Source organism: Wyeomyia smithii, chromosome 1 (genome assembly GCF_029784165.1).
Source record: "Wyeomyia smithii strain HCP4-BCI-WySm-NY-G18 chromosome 1, ASM2978416v1, whole genome shotgun sequence".
Classification (NCBI taxonomy): Eukaryota; Metazoa; Arthropoda; class Insecta; order Diptera; family Culicidae; genus Wyeomyia; species Wyeomyia smithii.
In genome coordinates this window covers 173,125,629-173,141,929 of record NC_073694.1, presented here as the reverse complement: position 1 = coordinate 173,141,929, position 16,301 = coordinate 173,125,629, and the positions used below count along the sequence as shown (strand labels likewise).

General features: G+C 38.1%; 1 protein-coding gene across 6 annotated transcripts in view; it reads right to left on the bottom strand.

Annotated features, from left to right (window-relative positions):
* The window catches only part of LOC129732015 (translational regulator orb2-like), an 815,319-nt gene that overhangs the window by 472,069 nt on the left and 326,949 nt on the right, over positions 1-16,301 (bottom strand). The gene's annotated exons all lie outside the window — the stretch shown is intronic.

Sequence of the window (16,301 nt, the reverse complement as noted above, 5' to 3'; positions counted from 1 at the left end):
TTGAAACAACTTTTGGATGGGTTGAAGTGGCGGCTGCGGTGTTATCTGCTGGAAGCTCAACTCTGGCAGTGATGCGCATAAATGCAGAACAGCACTAGCTTACTTACTCATTCATTCACTCGCTCACTAACTCACTCACTCTGAGCACGCTTACTCAGGTGTTTTCTGATAAGAGCAGCGTGCCACTACTGCGGTATGACACACTTTGCTATCGGAGACTTTACTGCACACCTGTAGTGAACCTTCAGACGATTGTCGGTCGGAGTCGCGCCATTTAAACCACTAGCATATTAAAATTGTGCCTAGATGTGATTACATATATCAGTGCGAACCTCGACCGATAATTTACTTCCGAGAGGAAGACTCCTCTTCTCGTTCACTGGCTGGTTTAACCGACGACGACGGCTGACTCGTTTCGCAACACGCGGTATTTACACACTCGATCAGACTCTTACTGGTGAGATCTGCCGGTACACCACCTGGAACGCTACTAGTTTTTAGACTAAATTGTCCCCGCGCTTTAGGCAAATCGTGAACTAAATAGTATGGAATTGCAAACACACCCATACAACGACGTAAATACTCACACGGCGGCCCGACCGATATGCGTGTCCGATTGCGCTGGCAAACAGAGTACTGCACTGCTCGACGCGACCAGGCAGCAAAACCCCATCCGATATCGCAGGGGCATCCGTCAGCCGGCCGCGTTTCAATTGTCAAGCAACGAACGACGGGTGCATCATATGATGATGATGGCGTTGGTGACGACGAAGACGACAGCGACAACGACGACGGCGCGGCGGCGGTGGCGGCAGCGATAATCGAGTGACACACACCGGAGAGCGGATCTGCAACTGGGACGTCACTTTATCGCTTCATTCACTGCTGCTGGCATTGTGGAGCGATGTTGTTGTGTCAGCGTCATCAAGCCTTGGGATCGCCGGTGTTCACCGATAGATCGCTGATAGAATGTTTACAGATTCCCGCTGCTAGTGGAAGGTTTGATTGATTTCCGTGCTACCCTACTGTCCGAGTGGCACGATCTTGGTTCCGTTCCAGTGAGTTGAAAGCATTAGGCGTATGAGGGGTCGGTTCTACATTACGTGCTCTTCGTTTATTACGTAAACATTTTTATCTTCTTTTATTACACAAACATTTATATCTACATTAACGAATCTATGAAGCAATGCTAAATCATCAACTTCGCTCTATATAATAATGCAATGCTAAATCATCAACTTCGCTCTATATAATAATTTCTTTATGCAAAGTTTCAGCCCCGTATGTCTTTTGTTTAGCACTGCATCTCTCTTCGCTTTCTGTGTTGGAGTTATCTTAGAAATCACTTTGAGAAATCATTGCTTTTGAACCGCTGCACACTGGGAAAAAATGGAACCAAATTTCCACTCATTAGAAGTCGCTGGGTTGGCAACCTGAAATATAGCTTTTTTATGTAAAATTGATCGATAAATCGATTGATGATATATTTATTTTGTACAGGGCACGGGAAAGGGTCTATATTACCAAAAATACGCAAAATTAGGGTGAAAAGGAGCAAAATAGACCATTTCCCTGCCCTACACAAAATAAAACTATCATCAATCGATTTGTTGACCAATTTTACATAAGAAGTCAAGTTACTAGTCAAGCGGCGATTATTTGGTGGAAAAACCGGAACCCACATTTCCATTAAATAATCGCAGCTGGGCTAACAACCTGAAACATAGCACTCTCTTATGTAAAATTGGTCAACAAATCGAATGGTGATGATTTCATTTCGAACAGGGCACGAAAAATGGTTTATTTTGCCCCTTTTCACCATATTTTTGCGTATTTTTGGAAATATAGACCCTTTCCCGTGCTCTGTACAAAATGAAAACATCATCAATCGATTTATCGACCAATTTTAGATAAGAAATGCAATTTTCCAGGTTGTCAGCTAAGCGGCTTCTAATTATTGGGAATTTGGGTTCATTTTTTCGTATTGTGCGCTGGACTGATTTCTAAATTTTGATATCAAATGAGAAACACTTATAATGAAATTTCTCGAAAGCCTCAAATGTGATTATATTGGTGCAACATGATTAAACAATACGTAATTGTCAGATTTTTTGCAGTTTCACTCGATTCTAATTCCTTATATTATTGAGTAAAAGCTAATTGATTGAAGCTTTCTGCTGAAGGAAATTACATTACATTTTTCTACACACAGGGTAAGAATATTACGGTTACTCCAATCATTAAAAGCATCAGGCAACTTTTGTAGTTTCAGAAAGTCTCCAAGGCAGGTTATAATCAAAAAGATTTGCTCATCGTCCGCGAATAAGAGCCGTGTTTAAATAGTGTAATAAATAGTGAGAGAAAAAGTGGACCAAGATTGCTTCCTTGCGGCACTTCAGAACAAATTGTAAATGGCTCAGAATGTAACGACCCAAGACTGACACATACAACTCTGTTAGTCAGGTATATCAGGTAATAAAACCATCTCACGAGCTCTCTTCGATTCGGAACTCGACCTTCTGTTTATTATACAAAGACTTCGCTACCAACTGTTAGATGAATAGGACAATTGCGATTCTACTGACACTAACAGTCTCTCCCGGAGCCGAGACTCGAACCTACGGCGATTGACTTTTAAGGCCAGTATCGTACCTCGAGACCAACTGGGAATAATATTTGAAAAAATACACCAAATGGTTTGATTCATATTTAAGTTTTGAAATGAACCCAAATTTTTGAAAACATAACCAAGAGAAAACCAGAAAATTTACGTTCAAACCGGAAAAATGAAAGATTATAGATATTCAACCATTCCTATGAATTTTGGGTCCACCAGCCATTACCAAACCGCGTCAACTTACGTGAGAGATCGCATTGTTGCGTGCCGGGTTCGGCTCTTTTTATTGTTATGTTCACGAGAAAACTCGTTCAAGTCTCTGAAAAAACGTTTGTGGCTAGGGACGCCAAAATTCACAGGAATAGTTGAATACCTATAATCTTTCATTTTTTCCGGTTTGAGCTTCTGAAGTGCACCTATGTTGACCAGTGTAATCAATTGCCGAAGTACGCGATTTATTTTTTCGAATGCAATAATAACATATCTGGCAAAACTATCGCCCAAAAAATGCAATTTTTTTTTTTTAAACCCAAAAAGAACATACTTGGCAACAGCTTTCGTATCATCCTCAAGCTCTCAGTGAGTCACATGAAAACTACTCGGAAGCTCTTGCTTTGATTTTGACAGTTGAAGGGCTAGAAACTGATACAAAAGCGTTTCAATTGAAAGTTGAGATTATCACCGTCACTCTCACATGACGATTCTCAATCGAAAATGACAATGAGGCCAACGGAGACAGGACGAAATATATGGACGAGGGAGAAAAGAAAACCGTGACGATATGAAACGGAGAACACCAAAACCAGTTTCCCAATCCGACGTGGTTACACAGCGCCAGTGATCAACAGCGAAAAAAATTCCAAAATATTGATCGGAATTTGCGTGACGTATTTATTGGATGCCATGGCCGTTTTAACTGCGACTTGCGGTATTAAAAAACTATCATCAAACGAAGCGATGCGTTGCTAGTTTCATTTGAGACGCTGAAATGAAAAAGACTCTCTTTCCGTCACTCTCTCTGTCAGTTGAAATATTCATCAGTTTCCTTCAAAACGATCCGGTGAACAACAGGCGGGAACGAGAGAAAGAAGTGTTTCGATGACAGTAGCCGGAAGGAATCAAGTGAAAATGAAACTGTTCGAATCGAAATGACAGCGCGGAATAATCAGTTTCATTGTTTTGTTTCGATGTTGATGTTGAACCCTGGTTGACAGTTGCCTTAACGGACAATGACATGTCATTTTTCTATGTGGAAAGAGCAGAGAGAATATTCAGCGCTCCCTCTGTTTTGTATTGTAATAAGAGTGTCTTGAATCACTCTAGTGAGAATTCACAGAAGTGCACCGCGGTGTGCACTGCTGAGATAAATTTGAAGAGCAACCCCACGTGACGGGCGGCTGGCTTTATTTTTTTTTCAGTTTCGAGATGCAAAGCAAACAACGTAATCTACCTTCCCTACCTGGATACTCCCTCCATTTTATATATTCTTAAGAGACACATGGTAAAAGCACCGCGGTGAGTTCTGTTGCGTAGTTATTGTAAAACTGCCTATAGTGGACCACTTAGTAGTATAGCTGAATATTTTGCAAGAATAAGTGTAAATATTTCTACTGAATTAAGTATTTCATTATGTATAAACATGAAGTAACATGTTTTCTATCTTTACTGCATGAAAAACAAAAAGATAATACCTCTATTTCCTTATTGTGAAACAAATAAATCATCACTGCAGTTTCCTTTAATGGGCCACCATTTCCTAATTTGGACCGCAACAATTTCCTAATTTGGGCCAGGTTTACTTGAAAAATTTTCCAATCCACTGTGTAACAGGTATTTCAGTTGTGAACAATTGCACCATGCCGCAGATTGCTTCGTATTATAAAGGACCATCTTTAGACCATGTGACCATTTTTTCCTCACTTCGTAGTCAATCCCCCAAATTATTTCTGAATATTTCGTCCGAACCTTGTAAGACGAAGATTTTTTAAGATGAATCATGCAGCTGTAGACTGTCACTGCCGCTCTTTCGAAATTGGGAATCCTTTACAATGCAGCTGGTTTTCCGTTTTCCTTTTCGTGGAAGTTCCTGCTTGCACGGAACATTACGGTGGATCGTGGAACCTTCCCTAATCGAAACACCACTTTTGATTGCTTGGAGACACTCAGTAACAGCTGCTTCAGTATATTTTTCACCAATTTTTTGGCGTTTTTCGCATTTTAGCTGCAACTTGTTACGATAACACGATCATAAGGTAAAATTACCCTAGATGGACCACGTCCTTTAGTAGACCATCGGTCAAAATAACTGAATTTTTGCGAAAACTTTAAGGGTTTCCTGAAAACTTCCATCGAGAAACATCTTATCCAGCTAATCTGCATCACAATCACGAGGAACTTTTGTACAATTCAATTTATATCAAAAAAATAAACAGTTTTTCGTCAAAGTGGTCCACCCAAGGTAGTTCTACCCTAACACATCTATGGTAACTATGATTCGCTGTGTTACTTTTTTACCATTAATTGGACCACTATTTTTTTTTCAAATTTTGAGGGTTTTTTTCTAGTGAAATTGATTTTTTATCTTTTAAAGACACTATTATTCTACCCGTTCATCAAAAATCTGGTAATTTTCGCTCGAAAAGTGTGATGTCAGTACAGTTTTTGGTAAAGCCATTTCTTATGGAAACGTTAACGAACCATGGCAAATCAGGCAGCTGTTATTAAAAGATATTTTTTACAGCTTTATTTACCCTCTAGTGCCCAAATTAATTTTTAGACGGACTTAGAAAAAATCACTATAAAGCCTTATAAACATTTTTAAGTCCTTATTGAAGCTTTTTAGAGGTTTGACTGAAGACCGTCTAAAGGCGGCACTGGGCACTAGAGGGTTAAGAATATTAAAGTAAACGTCTGTTGCAACATTTCTGGTGAATAACATTATTGACATTGTCAAAGGACCTATCAAAATAAGAATATTTCTCATGTGTAATTTGGTGTAAGAAGTTCAGGTGCACCACTAAAGGAAGTGGTCTATATTAGGCAGATCTACCCTATTTAGCGTAATGTACTTTCGTGTGAGAGCTCACTCATAGCATCTCTGCCTTTTTTTGAAAATTCATCTGTACTAACATACGAATAGGGTTGGAATTTTTTAACAAATCGATATATCTGAATAAAACCAACAGATAGAGAAAAGTTGTCAAGAGATGACTTTAACATAAGTATCTGAACTCTCATAGAAAAGTATTTGAAAAATGAATTAAAGATCCTACACCAAAAATATCGTTTTAAAAACAAAAAGTGATTTCATTACTACAAGGTATACAGCCCTAGGGTTGTATGAAATGGTGGCGTGGCACTAAACACTGTTATTACTGTAATTACAGTTGGAATTAATTCGTTTGTCCAGTGATTACCGTATTTTAATTCTTAGCTTCCCCTTCATATTTTCAGGAATATGTTTAATAACGCCCGAAAGAACTTTATTCACACTTGGTGATATTGTGCCTGTAATGTTTATTTTATGTGTAAACAACTTTTAACAAATACAATAAAGTTAAAGTTTTGCTTCACAAGCTTGTTTCATTTGCCAACAATTACATACACTGTATTACGAAGACAGCTAATATAAGTATATCATATAATTTGTAAAGTTGATACAAGCTGCGCTCTGGACCACATACACACTACGGTACTGTTGCTTTTACCAGCATGTTTCCTTTCAAGACATCAGTTTTTATTACGCTCTAACAGCAGGTTTAGAAATTGTTCAAGAAAAAGGGTTGTTTCAAACTTTTAGAAAACCCTTTACCTTCGAGACATCAAATTAGTCTAGGTTCATGGAAGCAAACCTAGATCGACCTATTGGGGCGGGGAGACTCTGCCGATTTTTTTTTATATTGATGCAGAGAATATCAGGTTGGGTCTATTCATGTCGTTTGTTGACACTGTTTATCGATTTTTACCGCTTCGCAACGAAAAAATAATGATAACTAGCGTATTACAAATTTGTTGAACATTTTATCTATCCAACAACATATTGGTTATTGTTATCCATCATGTGGTTAGGGGCCATCCACATACCACGTGGACAGATTTTTAACGATTATCTTTTATTCCCGGAAATCCGGGTTTCCGTGGCTTTGCTTCAAAAATTAGCAAGTTTAAAGTTTTATGATTTTTTTAAACAGAATCCTGGATCAAAGCTCAAAAAAATAGTTCTAAAGACCAATTTAAATATGCTTTAAAATGTTTCTTTCGGATTGCCCTAGAGCTTCTAGTGTCCATAGAAACAATGAAGAAAACACAAGGTCAAGTACGCCGAAAATACCATCATTTAATATAGTAGGTGTTCTGCCAACCTGGAGGATGCCCAGAAATCGGTAAATGGCCAAGACGCCGTTCCAAAATGGCGACTTTCGGTTCCTAGAAAACAACCTAACATGGTTATATACCTTCCAATATGTGTATTTTCATAATCGAGATCATGTCCAATGACTGGAAAACTTCCCCAGACACAATTTTAGATTCCAGAAGGCGACTTCCGGTTTCTCAAGTCCCCATCTTGAAGTTCAAAATGGCGTTAGGGATCGTTTTTAGATTGATTTTTGATCTCAGCATCAATTCGATTCCGAAAATATCCATATTCGGTGGTATTCGACAACTTTTCGAAAAACCTTTACCTTCGAGACATCAAATTAGTCTAGGTTCATGGAAGCAAATATAAATTGATCTGTTGGGACGGGGAAACTTTGTCTTTTTTTTCGATATTGATACAGAGAATATCACAGGGAATGGTTGGTGTCTATTCATGTTGTCTGTGCTAGGAATGCTCGCGTGTGATTGGGTCAGTGTTCGCGTAAATTTGTCCTTGACACTTTTCCTCGATTTTTACCGCTTTGTAATGAAAAATAATGATAACAAGCATATTACTCAATTGTAAAACATTTTATCTATCCAACAGTATACTGGTTATTGTTATACATCATGTGATTATGCTGTTATTATCGTTCGAAATCTGACGCAACATTTGGAAATGAAACTTTCCAATTTCACAGAATGCATACCAGTATAGAAAACAAAGACGTATTTCCACGTCATAATCAGTCCGACCTGAATTTTCCTAAAAAATATATGCAAAGTTGCTTAGGATGATAAGGATTACACACTCACAAAGTTTTTATCGAATTTCGAGAGGGTGCTGCCAGCCCTTCAGTTGAGTTGGTGCGAAATCTATATAGTCTTTCTAAAGCTAAGCTTTTCTTATTTTTTTACAACAATTCTTCCTATTCTTCAGTCGTTTTGTAGCATAAACAATTTTTTCATCTGCTTTTGGTTTTCCATTTGAGAAGCTTAAAAACTTAAAAATGAAATTTGTAGTTATACAAAATTATTAGGATGTCTTTTTCTATTTTTTCGCGGTGACAGGACAGGTGCAAAACCGTATTTTTAGTTTTCTAAATACAGAAGTGTTTGGCACTTGAATCCTAAAACCATGAAGAAAATAAAAACTTGAAAAAATTGTTTAATAAACTAAATTCCTTCTTACCAAATTTTCAATTTCTTTTTTTTTAATGGCCCACCACTACTCCCACACCAAAAAGCTCAAGTTGAGCCCCCTGGCAGTGGACTCATTCTAAAGTACAAACAAAGAAAAATGAAAATGAATGAAAAGAACAATAACGAATATTATATTAAAAGATCTATTGGTGTGTGTATTATACTGCCGTGAGATGACATTGTGACGTAGATCCAAGTGATCAGTTTTTCAGTACGGTCCAAAAACGAAAGAATTCTTCGTCACTTTTGTATGGAAATGTGTGCCAACGTCACTTTGTTTTTTTTTTGATTTTATGCAACGTACGAATAAGTAACAACGAAAAGGAAGATACCAAAAGATAGATCTTCGAATAATGAACAAATTGGCATGAAAAACTCATATTCGAGAAAGTGGCACTTACGTCACTTTGTCATCTCACGGCAGTATAGTGGTGAACTTTAGACAAAAAAATAACTGTAACAAAAACTAGAGATAACCAGTGGAACTGCGTTTCTTTAAAGGGATCCCTCGAATACATAGAAAAAATCAAGTTTATCTATATTATTTAATTTATACATTTATAGAGCACAATTTAAACAATGCTTCTGGCAGTTGATACGGCTGTTGATATTAAAAACGTACTGATTTTAGATTTGCAGTTTTGTCAAATATTGCAGATGTGAATGAATGCATCCATAATAAGATTTGAGGAGTGCATTACGAAGAACAAACGATTTTTACACGGTACATTAAGCCACAAAGTCGAGAAACTTTGCACTGCACGTGTTCTATGTGATCATTCCAAGATAGTGTAGAGTCTAATACCAGGCCCAAATATTTATAGCTTGTAACATTCTCGATATTGGTTTGTCCTACAGACGGATTCGTTTGTTGTGTGATTTTTTTCCTCGGGTGATGGAATGGCATATATTTGGTTATTCCCAAATTCAAAGATATAAGATTGATATCAAAGTATCGTATGAGAGTTGTCAAGTCATAATTTATGCTTGATATAATATCTGGAACATTCTTGTTAGGGTAGAAGATTGCTGTATCATCAGCAAACAACCTAGGTATTCCTAAAAGAGGCAGATTTCCTAGGTCGTTCGTGTAAATAATAAATAAAAGTGGGCCAATATTGCTACCTTGAGGAACACCAATATTAACCGTTTTTGTCGAACTTCGAGTGTCCTCAATAGCTACGAATTGTTGTCTGTTTGTTAGATAGCTTTTTATAATGTTGTTCGCCAGTCCACGGATTCCATATTACTCCAATTTTCGCAGAAGAAAATCGTGGTTCAGCGTATGTAAAACTTTCTTAAGGTCAATGAAGAGACCTCCGACAACGCATTTGTTTCCCAATTTTACCAATTGAAAAATCTACTAGTTCTACAATCGCTGTTGAGGTACTGCACCCTTTTCTAAAACCGTACTGAAATTTATATAAAATATCATGTTGATTTATGAAGTTTACTAGTCTATTCACTAGCATTTTTTCAAATATTTTGCTAAATATAGAAAGTATAGAAATAATATAAATACTTAAAAAATATGTCAAGTTATTCCTTGAATTTTTTGTCCGGCAACTAGAAGTTATTACATAACTTTTGGTAACAGTAGTTTTTGAGCTTTTTTCAAATTTCATCTTTTTCCTAAGAATAACCGTAATACAATGATATAAATTTTTTTCGACAGCATCTATTTCAGGGATATTTCAATTTTAGGTTTAGAAAAATTATTCCCTAAAATGCGCACTCTACGTTATTCATGATTTACAAGCAATAACTGTAGGTTCATCAACATGTGTGATTTATATTCCCCATTTGACAGCAAGAAAATTGAGTGAAATTTATAAGTAAAAAAAATATTTCATGGAAGCATTATAATTTGAAAAGAAAGAATTCAGTGTACAGCATAGTGTATATACCATCTGCTATCAGGATCGTATCATGATAACATTGATTTATAGACGAAGAAAAAACATCCAAAATTTTGGTAAATTCCGACTCAAAATCTAAATCTCGTGGTTTAGGAACGATCCCCTTAGTAGACTAGCAAGCGACAATATCGATTATACTACCCCCCGTGCACTAGCGGTGGACGATATAGTGCTTGCTACGTTTCGCTGTTTGTATTATTTTTTAGTGCGTTGTGATTTAATATTATTTTTACATTCTCGATCTGTGGTTTCTGTACTGTAGCGCTGATGCTACGAAGAGGAAGGATGGAGATAGGAAGCTACACTCTATCTATGCGCCACTCGGATGGGGCACGGTGTGAATTTCATTTGCCTGATTGTTTACCGATTACAGCAAAGCACGCAATTGAGCCGTCGTTTGACGATATAATTTGTTAAATGAGTTTTTGCAGGGTGGACGAGTTGCAATTATACTGTTTATATTGTTCGTTACCGCCGAAAGCCGGGCTTTAATTTTATTAAATTTGTCGTTGTCATTAATCGTCGGACTTGTAGCTACATCCTAACTAAGATCTGTTTCGATTTAAAATTTAATTTAAATATATTCAATGTCCAACAAGCTGCTTGAATTTGCAGTCTCTAAACATTTTATTTTCTTTCGATTTACTGAAACAACACACACTTCAAACGTAGTGAAAATTGACTGGAAAGCATCAGATTGTAAAAACACAGAAGCGTCAACTTTTCTCTGAATGCAAGGGTTTTCATTAGTAAAAAAGTTCACAACCAAGCTGAGCTGTTAATATCGTAGTTCTAGTAACATGATTATCTTAGTGATTTTAAGCTAATTGAAGTGATTTTAATATCACATGTCCTAAGTTGAATAAATTCCGCAGAGGTATTTGGTTCCAATAGAAATCAATGTTAATGTCCTCTTAATTTTCCACAGAATGTATCTCTGTAAAAGGAAAAGACACAGCCTCACGTAGAAAAAACTCTCGTATAAATTAAATTGCTACAAATGAAAATTGATTTAAATTTAAAAAAAAAATATCCCAACGACAGAAAACAAAAACAGCATGGTAAGCACAAAACAAAAACTATCGAAATCGCCAATCTGATAGCACACCGCTGATAAAATATGTAACAACTCCATCAAAATTAAAGAACTGTGCAAACAGTTTGGAATGGCTCGGATATTATATTTGTTTCTGGGAGTATGGCACAAATTAGAATACTTCACTAACGTTTAACTCCAGCCCGACATCGCTTGGTTTAATTCTGGTTAAAACATGGAACGAGATTTTATCGTTTGATTCCTGAAACTTGAACAAAATTTAAAAAATATGCGACTTGGTTCACAATTTCTGAAACCGCCCATATTAAAACTGTTACTCCCAAGCTCCTGGAACTTTCCACCGCGCGCTGACCGTATTTTTGTGCGATAACTTGAATTCACACCCGAACGCTAAACGAAAGAGCTCACAACGCCGTGGTGGTTTAGTGGTGTGACGTGAATACCTCAGAATCTGTTGCAAATCTGCGTCACCGCTGGCTACCATGCGAAGCCGGCGGCGGAGGCGCACATTGCACACAATTCCTCTCGTCATTTGTAAGCCTTAGAATGAGAAATGAGATCAAGGCTCCGGCTGGTGGGGGGGAGCTTAGTTTCTTTCCTGGATATTAGGATTGCGGTGGAATCGTTGCTGTAGGGTTTCCGTCGATTGTCGTACGAGGCGAGGGTGTCGAAGCGCACGTGACGATAACAAACCGTCGTCGCTACGCAGCCAGACTGGGAGCTGACGATGCACCCAAAGCTGGGGTGAACGTTTGGGATTTGTTTAAATGTGTTACATATTATCCGTAGAAATTTTCAAAAAATTATAGCGTTTGTAGTTGAAAAAAGTTTCACACGTTATTATTCGTTTGAAATACCTTATAGATAAAAAACGTCACTTATTCTGGGTGTACGAAAAGAGCAATGTAGTAGACAACAGCAAGCACAGACAAAAAAACCTAAATTAATCCACCTAGCGGTCAGACCCAGCCTTTCTCATTCAATTTTTTATTTGTAAAAATAGATTCACATGAACGCTTCAATCCAATAAATGTATATTCACTCTTTAGGTTCTAAAATATTGATGTTGTAATCTTTACATATAAAAATGCAGTCAAGTCTGTATGTCTGTCTGATTCATATAGGCCCGAAAACTACGGAACCGATCGACGTGAAAATTTGTATGTAGGGGTTTTTGGTGCCGATAAAGGTTCCTATGATAGTTTGAGACCCCTCCCTCTTCTGGAAGGGAGGGGTCCCATACAAATGAAACATAAATTTCTGCACAACTCAAGAACAAACCAAGCAAATGAAACCGAATTTGACATGTGGATGTTTTAAGGGGTAACTAATATGTCCATAATAGTTGGATGAAACACAAGTTTGTGCACATCTCGAGAACTAATCAACCAAATGGAACAAAATTTGGCAGGTAAATGTTTTTAGTGGTAACAAATATGTACAAAATGGTTTGAAACCCGACCATGGAAATGAAACACAAATTTCGCAAAGCTCAAGAACCAATCAAGAAAATACAACCAAATTTGGTATGTGAATATTTTTAGAGGTAACAAATATGTCCATAATCGACTTCAGACAACATTTTGGATTGTAAGATGGCGACTTCCGGTTTCTGAAAACAGCAGAAAATGGCCAAATACCACCCAATATGAGTTTTTCTTTAACCAGTATCCTAAATACCATTTTGAAATCCAAGATGGCGACTACCGGTTTGTGAAAAACAGCCTAAAATAAACAAAAACTATCCAATATGAGTATCTCTGGAACTAGAATGATGCAAGGAGCTAACAATTGACCTCAGGCACCATTTTGAATTGCTAAATGGCAACTTATAGGCAACAGTCGGAAATGACCGAATAATACTCAATATGGATATTTCCGTAAACGTGATGATGCATAGAATCCAAACATTGACCCTGGACACTATTTTAAATTAGAAGACGACCACTTTTAGTTTCTGGAAAACAATTAAAAATACCTACCAATATGGGTATTTCCGGTGTCAGATTGATGCCAGAAAGTCTGCTGATAATGACAGAATACCACCCAATATGAATATATTCAGAATTAAGGCGATGTACAGAAGCCAAAAGACGAGGATGTTGTCATTTCGATAAAACCAATCAAACGATTTGTTATTTGACTTTGCTCATATCCTATGGCCGATTCGTCGTGCATTTGCAGACTTCAAACAAACCGCAAGGAATCAATGAATTTGGAACGTTCAAATAGTACGATACCACATTTAAATTATGTTGAGGCCACATACATATATCGATCAAAGCAGGTATAGTTTTAAATAGTCTTTGAATATCTCTTCTTTCCATAACTTTTGAGCCACATATCAAATTGTTATGAAGTTTGTTATTTGTAAGTTTGAGAGATGACTCGTTCGTATGACACTAGTTATGTTCAAATAAGTCATGTAATCTTTGAGATAATAGACTTTCGTTGCTTAATTACAATTTAATACATAACGGTTGCTTAAGTTCGATTATAATCTAATGAAATGGGAACGTGTAGGGCAGCCAAACTTTGAAACCACGTGATCAATCATAATTCATCAGTAAACCCTCAACTAGCCCGCTCATCTGATAATAATAATCAAATCGGTTGTGTAGTTTCTGAGATAATGAAGTTTCGTAATTTTCACAAGTCGGCACATTACAAATGAAGTTACAGTTCGATTACAGTAAAATTCAATAGGGTCTTCTGAGGCAGCTAGACCATTCATTTGACACTAATTTTGTGGAAGTCGGGTCGGCCATCTATGAGAAAAGTGAGTGAGTCCAAGTAGTCTTCGGAATATGTTCCTTTGCATAGCTGGATTTCACAAGTTTGAACATAACAGGCAAAGTAATAGTCCGACTGCAAAACAAATCAATAGGGTCTTATGGGGCAATTAGACCTTCCATTTGACACTGATTTTATAAAAATCGGTACAGCCATCTCTGAGAAACATGAGTGAGATTAAACAGTCTTCAGAACACGTTTCTTTTCATGACTTTTGAACCACAAGTTCAATCTTTATGAAATTCAAAAGTTAAGGGTATTTTAGGTAGCCAGTTCATTTGAAATCAATTTTGTTCAAATCGGTTGTGTAGTTTTCGAGATAATGATGTTTCATGATTTTTACATTTTGATACATAACCTCTAAACTAAAAATCCGATTACAATGAAATTTGATAGGGTCCCATGTCCCAACGAGACCTTTCATTTGCAATTAATTTAATGGAAATCGGTCCAGCCATCTCTGAGAAAAGTGAGTGAGAATAAAAATCTGCACATACACACACACACACACACACACACACACACACACACACACACACACACACACACACACATGCACACACACACATACAGAAAATGCTCAGCTCGTCGAGCTGAGTCGAGTGACATATGCCATTCGGCCCTTTGGAGCACTTTTATACTTTCGGTTTTGCAAGTGATTGCTATACCTTTCTAGGAGAAAGGCAAAACATGGTCGTTTGTATTGGTAGGTAGGTACCTAAAAGTTATCGTAATTTAAACTAAATACTGAAACTACAGTGGCGCTTACTTAGTTGCGTTTGTTTTCACCTTGAAATTGGGTCTTATTGCCATGATAGGTCCGATAGTTTGTGTTGGTTGCTGTTCCGTTTGAAATAATCTGACTTACTGGAGAACTCACCTGCAAGTAAAAAAGAAACAAATGAAGCAAAATGTTAGTATACAGGTTTGGGCACCGCATAATCGATGAGTGGCTATCACTAAACAAAGCTTAGTGTATTTTATTGCTAATGTATGCAATCGAAAATAACATGAACCTAACATTTTACCTATTCATGATGAATGCGGTGTCTCGTCAACTACACTCAAGACAGCAGCCCCGCCACGAGACTAGCCATCGCCACCCTAGTAAGGTGGCATGGCAAAAAACACTTTTCTACGAATATTCAAGAAGAAGAAAGGAATCGGCAAGGACCTAGGCGACGAATAAAGGACTCCGATTTAAAGCTCGTGACAATAAACTGTAGATCGCTAAACATTCCGGATGGCGACAGGATCCTACCCCCATCACTTCAGTATCGTAGCGCTGCAGGAACTTTGCCAGAAAGGAGAAAAATGTACGGAGCATGTGTTGCTGCAGAACCCAGTACTACCTAAGGCGGCTTTATTGTATTGGTCAGGATGCAAAGTTGTGTGATAAAGTGGCAGACGATCAACGACCTGTGTATTGAGAATTACGCACAGCTGGAAGGCGGTTACGACAGCTGCACGCAGCGGGACATCAAGATCGTCATCGGGAATATAAACGCTCAACTCGGATGGGAAGACCTGTATAAACCGGTGATCGAACACGAAAGTCTGCCCACCGAGATGAACAACAACGGCCAAAGATGTGTAAACTTTGCAGCTTCCCGAGAATTGGTAATCCGAAGTACATTTCCCCTCGCAAGGTCATCCGCAAAGTCACTTGGAGATCGCCTGACCAACGAAAAACAACCCAAATTGATCATGAACCATGGATGGTTTTACTCGGACGTCCTACGGACCTACTCGGTTTATATGCGCTTAAAACTGTCGACTGTCTATCAGTCACACGGAGTCGATTCCCGCGGCTCAACATCAAACAGTTACCCGCAAGTCTACACACAACAGCTTGAAGCGGCACTGCTTCTTTTGAGGATGGCTGGATCATGATCCGCACAGCCATCAGGGAATCCGCGACGACGACACTAGCTATAAAGGCGCCGAGTGACAGAAACGACTGGAGAAAAGCCGGACCTGGGTAAATTACCTGAGGGTAAGGACGGGAGAGAACCTGGTCAAGTACAGAAAGGCAAGGAACGACATGACCACGATCCTGGGACGTAAAAAGCGCCAGCAGGAGGATCGTTACCATGAAAAGCTAGAAGAGCTATTCACTGCCAATGATACGCGAAAGTTCTGCGAAAAGATTTACCAATTCCGTAAAAGCTATGTGCCGCGAGCCGACGATGTGTAAGATCATCTCATCAATGACGATAGCGAGATGGTCAACAGGTGGAAGCAGCACTTTGATGAACACCTGAATGGCGATTTAACGAACAGAAGCGAAACTGGGACGAATTTGGAAGTGCCCGCAGTGGATAACCGAGTATCAGCCCCCGACCTCTACGACATT